Raw genomic sequence first — 13,108 nt, forward strand, 5'->3', positions numbered from 1 at the left:
TTTCATTTTGATTGGAGGAAGAGTGCTGATCTTCCCTGTATCTTTTTGAATAAAGAGCCGTCTTTGTGTGTGATCTGGCTCTATTGCCTGTAATTCCTGTCCAAATCTATGTGTCTTCATTTGTGTGGACAGTCCTTGTTCCTCAGTGTAGGAACTTGTTTTCGGTTCCGAGGCCGGATATTTCGGTACCGAAACCTTTTCGGCTGCTTTTTTCGGCTCCGACGAAACCTTTTTTACTTTCGGCGTCGTGCTCTCTCGGTGCCGACCCGTTTCGGTGCCGGTGTCTCGGTGCCGAATCTTCTCTGAGCCACTATCTCGGGCCCGAGATTGCTGTGTGCCGGTATCTCGACCGGAGTCGGATGACTTCGACACCAGCTCGCCCTTTTTCGGTGCTGATGAACGGTCACCTACTTTTCGGGTTAAGCCATGGCCTGTTGGCGGTGATGTCCCCTGGGCTTTAGTGCTTTTCTCGTGAGTTTTTGTTTTCGACGTCTTACTCACGGTTTTCGCGTTTCTTCGGGATCGATTTCCTCAGAGTCCGACTCCTGGGTGGAGAATGTTTCTTCCTCCTCCTCGAAACGACCTTGTCCTGTCGGCGCCGACGCCATTTGCAGTCTTCTTGCTCTTCGGTCCCTGAGTGTCTTCCTGGACCGAAACGCTCGACAGGCCTCACAAGTATCCTCCTTGTGTTCTGGTGACAAACACAAGTTACAGACCAGATGTTGATCTGTATATGGATACTTGTTATGGTATTTTGGACAGAAGCGGAATGGGGTCCGTTCCATCAGCCTTGAAGAGACACGTGGCCGGGCCAACCAGGCCCCGACGGGGATGGAAGAAAACCCCGAAGGGCCACCGGAGCTCTTCTTAATTCGGTGTCGATCTGTTGTGACTAACCCGATACCGAACGCAAACAATACCGATGATTTTTCCGAGATTCTAACTAACTTTCCGACCCGAAACACAGAGCGAAACGGAACACGTCCGAACCTGATGGCGGAAAAAAAACAATCTAAGATGGAGTCGACGCCCATGCACAATGGAGTCGAAATGGGAGGAGTCCCTCGGTCTCGTGACTCGAAAAGACTTCTTCGAAGAAAAACAACTTGTAACACTCCGAGCCCAACACCAGATGGCGGGATGTGCACAGCATGTGTATCTGCAGCTACACATGCCATCGAACATATATATATATATATATATATATATATATATATCCAACATCAACAATTGCAAAACAATTGATTCATATGGACTCCAGGAGAGTTTTATTGCTTCTATTCAAGAAAAGTGTAAGAAGACACCAAACGTGTTTCAACCTCTCGGTCTTGATCAAGACCGAGAGGTTGAAACGCGTTTTCTAACACTTTTCTGAATAGAAGCAAAAAACTCTCCTGGAGTGCATACGAATCAATTGTTTTGCAATTGTTGGTGTTGGAGATTGTGGAGGAATGGTCCTTTCCTCACGTTTGCACCCGCGTGAAATCTGCGCGCCACAAGGTGGACCTGTGGATGGTGTAAATATATATATATATCAATTGATGCAGATATTGAACCCATGTTTGCAACCTGCTCATCGTTTAAGGGGTTCAAGGACACCCTGAGTACTATTGTAGCTGGGATTCTGACAGTGGAACTTAAGGTACGGCGGCTTTGATTCTCTTCATCTTGGTTACACTCACAGCAAACCAAGATGCAGATGGACAAGGTCATTTCCCGATAGAATACGCTCATATCTGATGGTGGTATGAGGCCCAAAAATAAATAAATAAATAAAGTCAGCTAACTTAATAGCTAGGATAGAGACATCTAAAAAGGGGTAGCATTTGAATCCATTAACAACCATGTCCCAGTTACTGCTCTGACACACTGCCTCGCTACTCCCTGACACCCTCTATTGCCACTCTCCAACACACAACTTTAGGTCCTCAAGCCAAAACCGTCTGTCATTTTGGTATTCAACTTCTATGGTCCCCTCCACTCGAACTCCCTTCCACCTCAGATCCATACCTGACACTTTTAGCTTGATTTTAAAACTGTGGTGAAATGTCCTCTACTGTGCAGTGAGTAATGCGTAACCGGTTAACCAGACCATTCACTTGTAAATAAATATACCATTTATTATACTGTATAATTGAATATGTTACCCCGTTCACTATCCCCGAGCACTTATACATTTGTTTTGTCTGTTTCCAAAAATATACTGTTTTCCTCTCTCGTTATGTTACAACCAGTTTACCTGCGACCTATTCACATACATTGTTGCACTGTAAAACATTAGTGTTTTAAATGTTCTTGTGGGGGTACATAAATAAATGTTCAAAAGTGCGTAGAGGGCTCTTCGGCAGTAGTGGGAGCTTTGAAATGGGCATGTGGTTTTTAAAATCATTTCACTACAGAGTTGGTGGCTCCGACTTGCTACGTAACTAACGCTGTACATGGTAAACACAAGCAGAACACCTTGCTCTAGAGAAAAGCTGGATGATAGCTAAATGTGGCGGAGAAAAGTTTGGAATTGACGGTAGGGAGCCCTGGAATAAATATTTTAGAGTGGCGAGTCAAAGTGAAGATACTAAGTGGGGGGCTTGAAAATAGGGCAGAGGTCACCCTGGGGTCACCGAGATGTCACCACTGGAAAGCCATGTCCATTGTGTGTAATGGGGGGTGACAGAAACGAGCTTGCCTAAGCCTTCCTGAGAGACGCAGAAACAAAACCCACCAGGAAGATGTGCAAACTTGGGAGGTTGTTTTGTCAGGGTGTTTCTGCCAAATAAACACCATTCAACCAACCAAATGAAGCATTCGGGGGAGGTTGTTGTGTTCACGAAACAGCTGAAATTAAATACGCTGTTTTTGATTTAAAAAAACGGTATTGTTTGCACAAAATAATTTAAAAAGTCGACTTATTTGCGTAAAGTTTGTGGGATGCAATGTTGTGGCCATGATCGATAAAATAACTTTTTTTTTTTGTTTTAGCTATGCGAAGGGGGTTAGCAGAGACCTTCACAAGTCGTTTCCCTGAAACAGTGCCATGCGCGAAGCAGAATCAGTCCGATATCAGGCGATAGTGTTTTTCTATGAGAGCCTCGCGCAAGACCGATCAAATCAGACCAGGAACTGAGGTATTCTCGGACAAACAGGTGCCTGCCATGTGACTGACTTTGCTTTCGCCCTAAAGAGGTTGTAGACGCGTCAACTGCCCAGATTTCTCAGGATATCAATTCCTTTCAGAGGCAGTCAGCCATAGTGGCGGATACTTTCTTATAAACGTAATATGTTGTGCGTGTATTTATGTAGTGCTTCGTTCTCCTGAGGAGTTCCTGAAGCACATAGCGGACTGGTAACACGCGACTTTGTGGGCGTCCCCGGATGCGCATTTTTGGTGCGGCCTAAGGAAGTGTCTCGATCAACCCAGCTTCACAGGGAAGAATTATTACTAAAAGGCACTAACCTGGGGGTAAACATCTGCCCCAGAGGGTAGCTGTGAGACAGTGACCTAGGGCTGCATTGTCCTCTCAGCGAGCACTACAGTCTGCCCACTCCAATCACACTAGTGAGAAATCAAACCCTTCCCCTGCCCAGTCAGAGGGCCGCGCACAAAGGACAGCAATTAGTCCCTGCGGCACCCCCGCCGAGCAGTCGATCTGACAGATAATAGTTAATGACGTCCTCGGGCCCAGCCTCCGCCTCCTCCTCCCTAGTAATGGGGATGTTTGGCTGCAGTGACCCCGACAGGGCGTCCCAGGGAAGGGCTGTTTGGATGACAGGCGTACTGGCCTTCATTAGCCACAACAAGCCCTGCCCCGACAGAGGCACCTCTAGAGATAAAGTCATGACAGAAACAAGGCCCTTGAGAGCGGGAATATATATATTTTTTAAATGATAGCTGGCAACGCCCTTTCGACAAAGCAACCTGCTCGTTCTCTTTGCTGCATACAGTGGTCAATTTTTGCTGGTGGTCACAGGCGGTGGGCAGTGTCACTCGTTTCCAGGTAGGGCAACGTATTTTTTCATCCTCAGGCTGTGACCTACAGCAAGAAAGAGGAAGGCAGAAAAGGGAGAAATATGTAAGAGAAGAAATAGAGGAAACGGTGACAAACGGAGAACAGAGATAAAAAAGAAGCTGCAACATTGGCATAAAAGGACAATTACATGTTAGTGAAGAAAAGAGGCATGAGATGGTATCAAAACTACACAGCCTTAGTATTCGCCAGACCCTGCCATTCGGCAACAGGAATGGCGAGCTCCAAAGAAAAAACTTTAGGTCCCTGCACTCTTTTATTTGTTTGCTTTTTATATAAGTGCGTCACAATTTAAGCACTGGTGACAACATACCACAGCCGGACTACCCATGGATTGTGACGTTCGAAAGTGGGCTGCAAGCCTGGGGTTGGTTTAGAAATCCCCGGACTGCCACCACTCAGTCCTCAAAGCACCTTGGTCCCAATATACAGCCAGTATAGCCCACAACACAGCGGCTCACCCTCTTGCTTCCCTTACTCAAAGCAGCATCCAATCCACTTAGCTTGTTTTTCCAGGCAGGGAATTGGCGCTACAGCGCACGTGAATGTAACTTGCACATAGAACCTTCTTGTGTGGGTGATCGGATTAAGAGCCTGCTGCAGGAGTCCTAGCCTGCCACTCCGCAGGAGTAAAAGCAGGAGCCCCACAAATGACGGAGGGGCAGCTGCGGCTGTCGTTTTCTCCAGGGGTATTCCATGCAGCGGGTAGTGGCATGCGGCCTTGCATATCCACCTTCCCCGATGTCCATTGTAGCACAAGACCATGTGAGCAGAAGATTGCAAAAGCAAAGGGTTGGAAGTTCAGCCTGGTGCAATGCTAGCAGGAGTGCTGGCATTGACATAGGGCTGTTAAAATTGGGGAAATTTGTTTTCTGGCATGACAGTGCTGCGTAATGAAAATTATCGGTAAGTAAATCCAAGCTTTACCACTTCATCCGTCTTCGTCACTCCCACCTTTAACATATGAGGATCTAACTGTTGTGATTCAGAGTCAACCAGGGCAACCCACTGGGCCATGTGTGGCCACGTTTACAGAAAGCTGGTCCTAAAATAAGAATTCAATGAGGATCTGGGGCAATGGAGGCTGTGGAGACCAGTCAACTAGTAGAAGAAGTAGCTATGATGAGAAAAAAAAAATCTTCATGTGAGATCCCCATATTGGGTAGGACAAGCTTCCTGCTACCTCTAAGTAGCTTCCACTGTGTACAGCCAAGCCTACTAAATTGGAATCTAAATTGGAATCTTTTTCTTATCTGAATTAATATATGTATGTATGTTAATATATGTATGCCAACATTGAAAAGTGCGTACTTGAGACAAAACTGTGTACATTTCCAGAACTCATGACGTGATGATTGGAGGCAAATGACTCTCTTTATAAACTATATTTTAAGCTGTTATTCCACAAATAAATCATGTGGTTTTTCAGGAGATACGTTACTAATAATATTACCTTTGTGCCAAAAACATTGCAACTAAGTATGTTATGTATTGCTAATGTAGAGGCACTGCACATTGACAAAGCCTTTTTTATATTATTCCTGGTGCATTAAGGTAATTACTCAGTGGCAGCCGCACACAAATTTCAATGGGTGTGGAGGGCGGCAGGGCCGAAGAAGAAAAAACAATACAATAAATAATTAAAAAAAAGAAAAACTTACCTGTCCGCCGCCTCGCTCTTCTCCTTCCCTCCAGATGGTTTTGGTGTCCCAGCACTCCCTGGTACACCAGCACAGGCTCCCCATGCAGTCCTCGCATTGCTCTCATGCTATACCTACAATGAGAGCAGCCCCAGGTTTGGTCTAAGCGGCTTATTCTGCAGCTCAGACACTACACATTTATTGTTTCAGCCTTCCAGTGTTTGGAATAATCTTTGAGCCTTCCTGTACCAGTCAAACTCTCAATTTCTCAAGTTTTTTCCCCATATTTCCTGAAACACCCTGTGTATCAGCATTGGATCCGACCCCCTGCTTGTCATTCAGGTTTTGGTGAGACTGTGGGTTCAGTAGTGGTTCAAGTTTGTATACACTGCGTGCTGCACTCTAGACAATAACAAGGAGACAAACGGGCTCTAATGAAAAAGAAAATCTTTCAAGTAAGACATAAGTGCGAATTTATTAACTGGTGAAGTGAAAACCCTTACAAAAAGAAACAAAAAAGGACTTAAATTAATTACAGCACTCAAAATGGCAGAACCTAATATAGCACCAGAATTCACAACTTGCAACCTATAGTGCTCAATGAATTTTCTGGGAGAAGCCCACGTAGCTACTATGCACACAGAAACCATGGAACATCACAAGCCACTGCCCATGAAGTAGACGTTGCCCTGGTGGAACATTCTAGTTCCACAGAAAGTATAGGAAAACTTACTGGACCATAAGCCATACACATTGCCGAAATAACAAAATGGCTAAAAGTTGCAACTGAAGGCCCTAGACCCTGAAGGCTAGAGCCATAAGTCACAAAGTGTCATGTTCTACCTTTCGCTTACCGCCCTGGTCAGAGGGAGCTGAAGTGCGACCTCTGTTCTTGTAGGCCCTGCTCTGGCCGAGGTAGGGGCGACCCCTTCCGGTAGCCAGGGTTCTGCTGACAATGGTACGCCACAACAGTCTGTGCTTTCCAGAAGGAGTCCCAGAGGAAAATCCCAGCAGGGAAAAAACCTCTTGGACAGCCGGAGCGAGATCACCACCAAATGAAGTGTTGCAACGTAAAGAGAACAAGAATCTGACCCCTTATTTACCTCTTAGTAGGAAGTGACATGCAGGAAGAAGCAAAAACGCCATCTTGGATTGGGAAAGGCGTAATAGAAAAAGCAGAAAAATGCACCATTTTAGAAAGGGAAACAGATGCATGCAGGGAAAAGAAAATGAGAATGGCACGCTGGGGAAAGAGAAAACATGGCCCCACAAGGAGAAAAAAGAAAAGGAAAAAGAAGAAAAGAAGAAAGAAAGAGCTTTAGATTAGGCCACCAGGTAAGTGAAGGGTCGGGGGGGGGGCGCAGACACGCCACGGCGAACACCCATGCTGCGTATTGTACACAGTGAGGCCCAGCACCCAACCCTCGCCTCTGACCTCGCCGTGGGCCATAATATGGGCCGCGGCCAGGAAAAAGGCTCGCAGCGAGCCTCGCGATCCGGAAAACGGACCGCAGCTCTCACCGCGGCCCGAGCAGGAGCCGCTGTGGGAGCCCACGGCATGACACAAAGAATCCACCTTACAAAAATCAGAAGTTGTCTGTTAATAAATCTGTACAGCCATGCCAACATCCAGCGTATATAGGGAAATCTCGTCATGAGATAAGGAAATACAAGAGTAAGGAAGGATAATTTTCTGATTGAGTTGACAGTCGACAACACTGAAGGAAATAAGAAGAAATGTGAAGAAGACGACCATTAGGTAGAAACTGTAAATAAAGGTTTAGAAGAAAGCAGAGCACTAGTTTCACCCAACCTGAGTGCAGAAGTAATGGGTACTAAAAAAATAATTAGCAGGAAGTACTTCAAAAGCAAACTTTTATAAATGCTCAAAGCAGTGCTTAATTTGTGCTTGTTGTTTCCGGTGCGAAACACCGGCACTTGTTTTTGAGGGCCGGCACTTATTTTACTGCCTCAAGCATTGACTGCGAGCAGAAGACACATATGGGGAAGATGGAGGAAGAGAAAAACGAAAAAGCGTCACAAAGGGGAAAAGAAGAATATCGCAAGAGTGAGCTGAAGGGGCAGGGAGTGGCTGTAAATGGATTGAAGAGGCCTGAGATGGCTTCAGGACTACGCTGCCTCAGTATTCTGTGTTTGCACATTTAATTGCAGCAGCCGCATGTTTAAGAGAAGGGCTTTGGGCACGGCACGTTTTTATTTGCAAATTAAGCACTGGCTCAAAGGGAGCAGATTGCAGAGCTTTTGAGGCCCTGAGAGACCCCCAGGATGCTTTGATTGAGATGTGAAAGTAATCACCCTGAAGGTCCACAGAAGACATCAAGTCCTCTGGAACAGCACCAGGAGTTACATTTTGGGTCTCCAATCAGAAATGCAGAGCTTTCACATAGGCATTGGCATTTCTGAGATTTGAGATGGGCTGATGCCCTCCTGAAGGTTTGAACTAAATAAATCCATTGTCCATATGCCTGTGGGGGAATTGGATAAACTGCAGACTTCTGAACACGTTTCTGAATCCCAGTCATCAGGAGCTGATTGTTTGAATGGGTTGAGAGAGAGAGGTGTTCTGTAGCAGAAATTATGAGGAACCACTGGATGAAACTAAATGGAATGACATCTATTTATAATCTATAGAACCCATTTGCTTGTTACATCTTAACAGGAAATGTTGTAGATGAAACAAGCCATCCCCGAACTGGTTCAGAGGAAGACAATGGTCGTCAATAGTCAGGAAATCTGAGGATCCAGAGTAGCAGCAGGAGGACATCACTTAGGGTCAGACATGGAACTCCTTCCCCTATCTCTTCCCTTCAATAGATGATCTTGCCCCAAAGATGGTTTGAAGGAAGGTATTTTTGAGTTGGATGACACCAAGATGATACAGGAGGGCAAGGATGATATGGAGAAATACATTTTCTGTTATCTGCAGCTTCTTGTTTGACTAGCTAATCTAAAAGGGGCCCAAACAATTTTTAGCCTAAGATGAGCAATTTGAGCAAAAGAGTCTTTTGTGAGGAGCCACCTTTCCAAGAGCTAGTCAGAAATTATTTTGTGACTGAAGAGCAGAGTCAATTCTATGAAGACGCACTAATAGAGTCAAGTGCAACGTCAGACAGGAACTGCAGCTCTTTCTAAAATCATGTTTTGTAGAGCTGCAGAATCAGAGCCATCTTTCAGAGCAGAAATCAGGGCCTGGGCTTTAATTAGTGAATGAGCAGAATAAACTGCACGTATTCGCGCCCTGATGCTGAAAGAGGTAGTAGCTCCTTGGCATTTCAAGGCTAATTGCTACCTTTTATCCACACTGTCAGAGTCTTCTGAGGGGATACGTGTGCATTTAAAGAGAGAAGGGAGTAGTCAATCTATGCTGAAAACTGGCTGAATGGTACATTTTTAACCAGTGTCTAGGCTCTGAAGTCTTTTCAGGATCTTTCCATTCCTGTACCATAATCTTCAGAATATCTTGATATTGGTGTAGATCTGAAGACACAGAAGGAATGTAGTGAGAATATATGTTCAACAAATTGTCCTGTAAAGTTGAAGGCTGTGAGAAATCAGCAAAAACATATTATAACACAAAGGGGCAATGACTTCTTCCAGGACCTCCAATTTAATGTAATGCCCCATTGCTTCCAAGTCAGAAGAATCATCATCATTTGAGGGAAAAACATAGGGATATTCAATCACCTCCCCCTGAAACTTTGTAAAGAACTTTTGGAGGAGTGCATGAGGTAGAAACCGTCTGTTAATGACAGCAGGTACAGAGTTGTTAATCAAGTCTTTAAGTATTCCCAATGAAATAGACCTGCAAAGCACAGTAGGAGGACATAAGGCGCTCTAGTTGGAGCACTTTATTGATACCAATTCCTATGTCTGTGTTCCTGATGATTGGAGCTTCTCTTATTAGGGCTGCTAAGACATTGCTTAGTAGTGAATTTATGAGTGGGAGCCTCCCCAGGCGCTCATGTTTACTCAGAAATAAACACACTGCTTGAAGCAAGTACACTCACATGGTGAGAGGTTGTATATACTACCAGGTGCCTTTGTGTCCTACTTCCTGGTCCCGCAGCTCACTGACACCAGAAGTGATATCACTCACCAGGTTGCTGAAGGCCAACATAAGGATAGGCTTTTCCAGACAATCCTAAATCTGTTATTTACTTCAAGAGAATATATAACCTGGCAGCCTGCTAACACAGAAGATAGGGAAAAAACTGAATTCCTGCCGGTAAAGTGATGGATTATTGCCCCTGTGCGGGACAGGGGTCTGTTATTTTGAAGAAAAGTAAGTTATTTGAATAAGGAAGCTTTTCTCCACATGTTGGCCATTTTAAGGCCTTGGATGAGGAAGAGGGACAAAGTGGCAATGGTCGTTTTCAGCCACACTGATCACACCTTCAAAACTGGCATTTTGAGAAGCACCCAGGGGCAACTGGATGGACTCTCAACTGTCCGACAAACCGTGACTGGCTTCACATCCCAGCACAGATCTTAAAACTAGTGATTTTTTTCTTGGCATTGGATTCTGCATGGACGGACACTCAGTGGAGCACACTGTATCAGATAGGCACTGCGTTTTTATTTTTTTATTTTTGCAGGAGCGATTACATTACACAGATCAAGACTTTGTCCTATTACATCATGACACACTATGCCTGTGAATCGAGCTAATGTGCTACCATTCTTATAAATGGCCCTTAACCCAATACTAATTAAGCAAATATATCAAAAAGTATCTGTGAAAGGGGCCTTGTATCTTAACCTCCATCCCCCGTCTCAATCATCCTCCACAATACTCATCTGCTCCCATATACCCTGGTATCTCCTTAAAGCTCTGACTCATTGGGCATACAACTTTTATTTCACCCGTATTGCCTCCATCTTTGCCTCACATGCCGCACACATAGGGGATACCAGTGATTTCCATGCTTGAAGAATCAGTGATTTGGCTATCAGGGTGGCCACAAATATTGTTTTTCTAGCAGATATAGACATATCTATGCTTTGTGTGATACCCCATAGTGCCACTAACGGGCTAGGAGCTAGCTTGTATGATATTATGCCACTAATCCTTTGAAAGATCTTTCGCCAGTACTCTACTAAGTGTATACATGAGAAGCACATATGGAACCAATCTCCCTGGGTCATTTGGCAATACGGGCATAATCCTGATGCCTCTGGATACATTTATTTTATTCTAGCGGGTGTAATAAAGCAACCATTTGGAAAGAGATGTGATTCTTTTGAGATTTGCCCCCCTTAGTGCTTTTGGTGACACCTCATTGTGCTTTCGCCATTGTTGTATCCCTATTTTACCCCCCGTAATATTTTCTACTCTGAATAAAAGTTGGGATATTGCGTTAATTGCACGTCCTTCATAAACTGTCTTATACCATCTACCAATGCCTATTTGATCGTTATAGAAGGCCTCAAAAGTAGCTTTATTGTAGCCATCTGTTATTTTTTCCTTTGAATGTAAACATTTTTGGATTTGGCAGTAGGAAAATTTTAAGCTTCCGTAAATGTCATTTTCTCCCATTATGTACTGTATCCATGATTTGATACAATCCCCTATAAGAAAAACCACTAGGGACCTAATCCCTACCTCTTCCCACTTTTGAACATGTCTTTGACTAATTTCTAAACCTATCATCCAGGTATCCCTAAGTCTCATTGATGGATGAATGTTACAGATTTGATATTTGGCCTGTATAAATAATATACTAGACTGTATCATTACTGGTATTTTATATCTTACCCTTTTTGGGAGGCGGGGGTGTTTAAGAAATCGTGAAAGCTGCGTATTTGTTTCTGTCAACATTTGATTAAGATAGAAATTGAGATTTGGCTTTTGCGCAGCTCTTAAAGCCCAGTTCAAAATAGAAGCTTCGTAATAAGTTTGAACGTTGGGGAGTGCCAGCCTCCCATCTTTTACTGTAAAGGTTAGCTTTTCTAACTGTAACCGAGGTTTCTTATGGTTCCATATGAATTGTCTAATTAATGAGTCCAGCTCTTGAAATAACGTTTTAGGGATTCTCAAGATTATACTAGAGAAAACAAATAACAACAAGGGTAGAATAATCATTTTCACCAATGCAATCCTTCCTATAATCGTCATATTGGATTCCTGCCATTTTGCCAATAATCCTTGAATCTTCTTAAGAACCCCCATATATTTCAACTGGAACAAATTTATCAGGTTCTTAGACATATATATGCCTAAGTACCTAATGGGGCTAGAAGATGAAGATACTATTCGGATATCCTTTGGCAGAACTAATATTTCTGCATTATAGAAAAGGGCTTCTGATTTGGACCGTTGGATTTTATAGCCCCCCAAATCCGAGAAGGCCCTGATCTTAGAGAAAGCTCTGTCAATGTTACACAAATCTGCATGAAGATACAAGATCATGTCATCTGCAAATAATTTTACCTTGGGAGCTAAAGGAAGCAGGCCTGTATATATTGGTCCTGCCGAATTGCTGCAGCCAATGGCTCAATAAAGAGTGCAAACAGCACTGGGGACATAGGACGACCTTGTTGCATGCCCCATGATATCTGTACCAGTTCTGCATATTTGTGCGTTTATCAAGACCTTGGCTTGGGACCCTACATATAACCTATGTAGCGTCTGAGTAAATTTACCTGGGAAAGCAAATTTGCCTAGAACCATGAACAGCGCTTTCCATTGAACGAGGTCAAATGCCTTTTCTGCATCAAGCATCATAATTGCCGCCGAATGATGATTATGAGATAGGTAGTCCATTGCCTGGATCAAGAAATTAGTATTGGTGGACAGCAGCCTCCCCGCTAGAAATCCGCATTGGTCCTCGTGTATCAGCCCTTGCGCCACCTGAGCCGTGCAGACCGCAAGTATCTTAGTGAATAATTTATAGTCCTGATTTAGGAGGCTAATCGAACGATATGAGCCCAGATATTCCGATGGTTTATCTTTTTAAACAAAACTAACTACTATAGCCCTGGAGAATGCTGATGGGACCTCTGCTCCTTCTATTATTTCTTTGAATAGGTCGACTAAAATTTTGGCAATTTGACCCTCTAATATTTTATAAACTTATACGGGAAGCCCGTCTTCTCCTGGCGCTTTTCCATTTGGGGCTCCCCTTATTGCCTCTACTGCTTCATTGAGTGTGATAGGGAAACGTTAATATACTTTGTGCCCTTGGGTCTAAGCTTGGCATTATCACAGAGTATAGATATTGTTCAATTTGTAAAGCATTCGCTTGCGCCGTCTCAGTATACAACTTGCAATAATGCGAAATAAATGCTTTTTCTATCTCTTTAGGCTGGCTGACCATTATACCCAGCTCCTCATCAAAGATAGCTTTTATTATATTACCGTTGGATCTTTTTTTAACTGACCAGGCCAGAAATCTACCTGCATGCTCACTTTCTTCATACTGCCTC

This window comes from Pleurodeles waltl, chromosome 11, assembly GCF_031143425.1.
Source record: "Pleurodeles waltl isolate 20211129_DDA chromosome 11, aPleWal1.hap1.20221129, whole genome shotgun sequence".
In the NCBI taxonomy this organism is placed as follows: Eukaryota; Metazoa; Chordata; class Amphibia; order Caudata; family Salamandridae; genus Pleurodeles; species Pleurodeles waltl.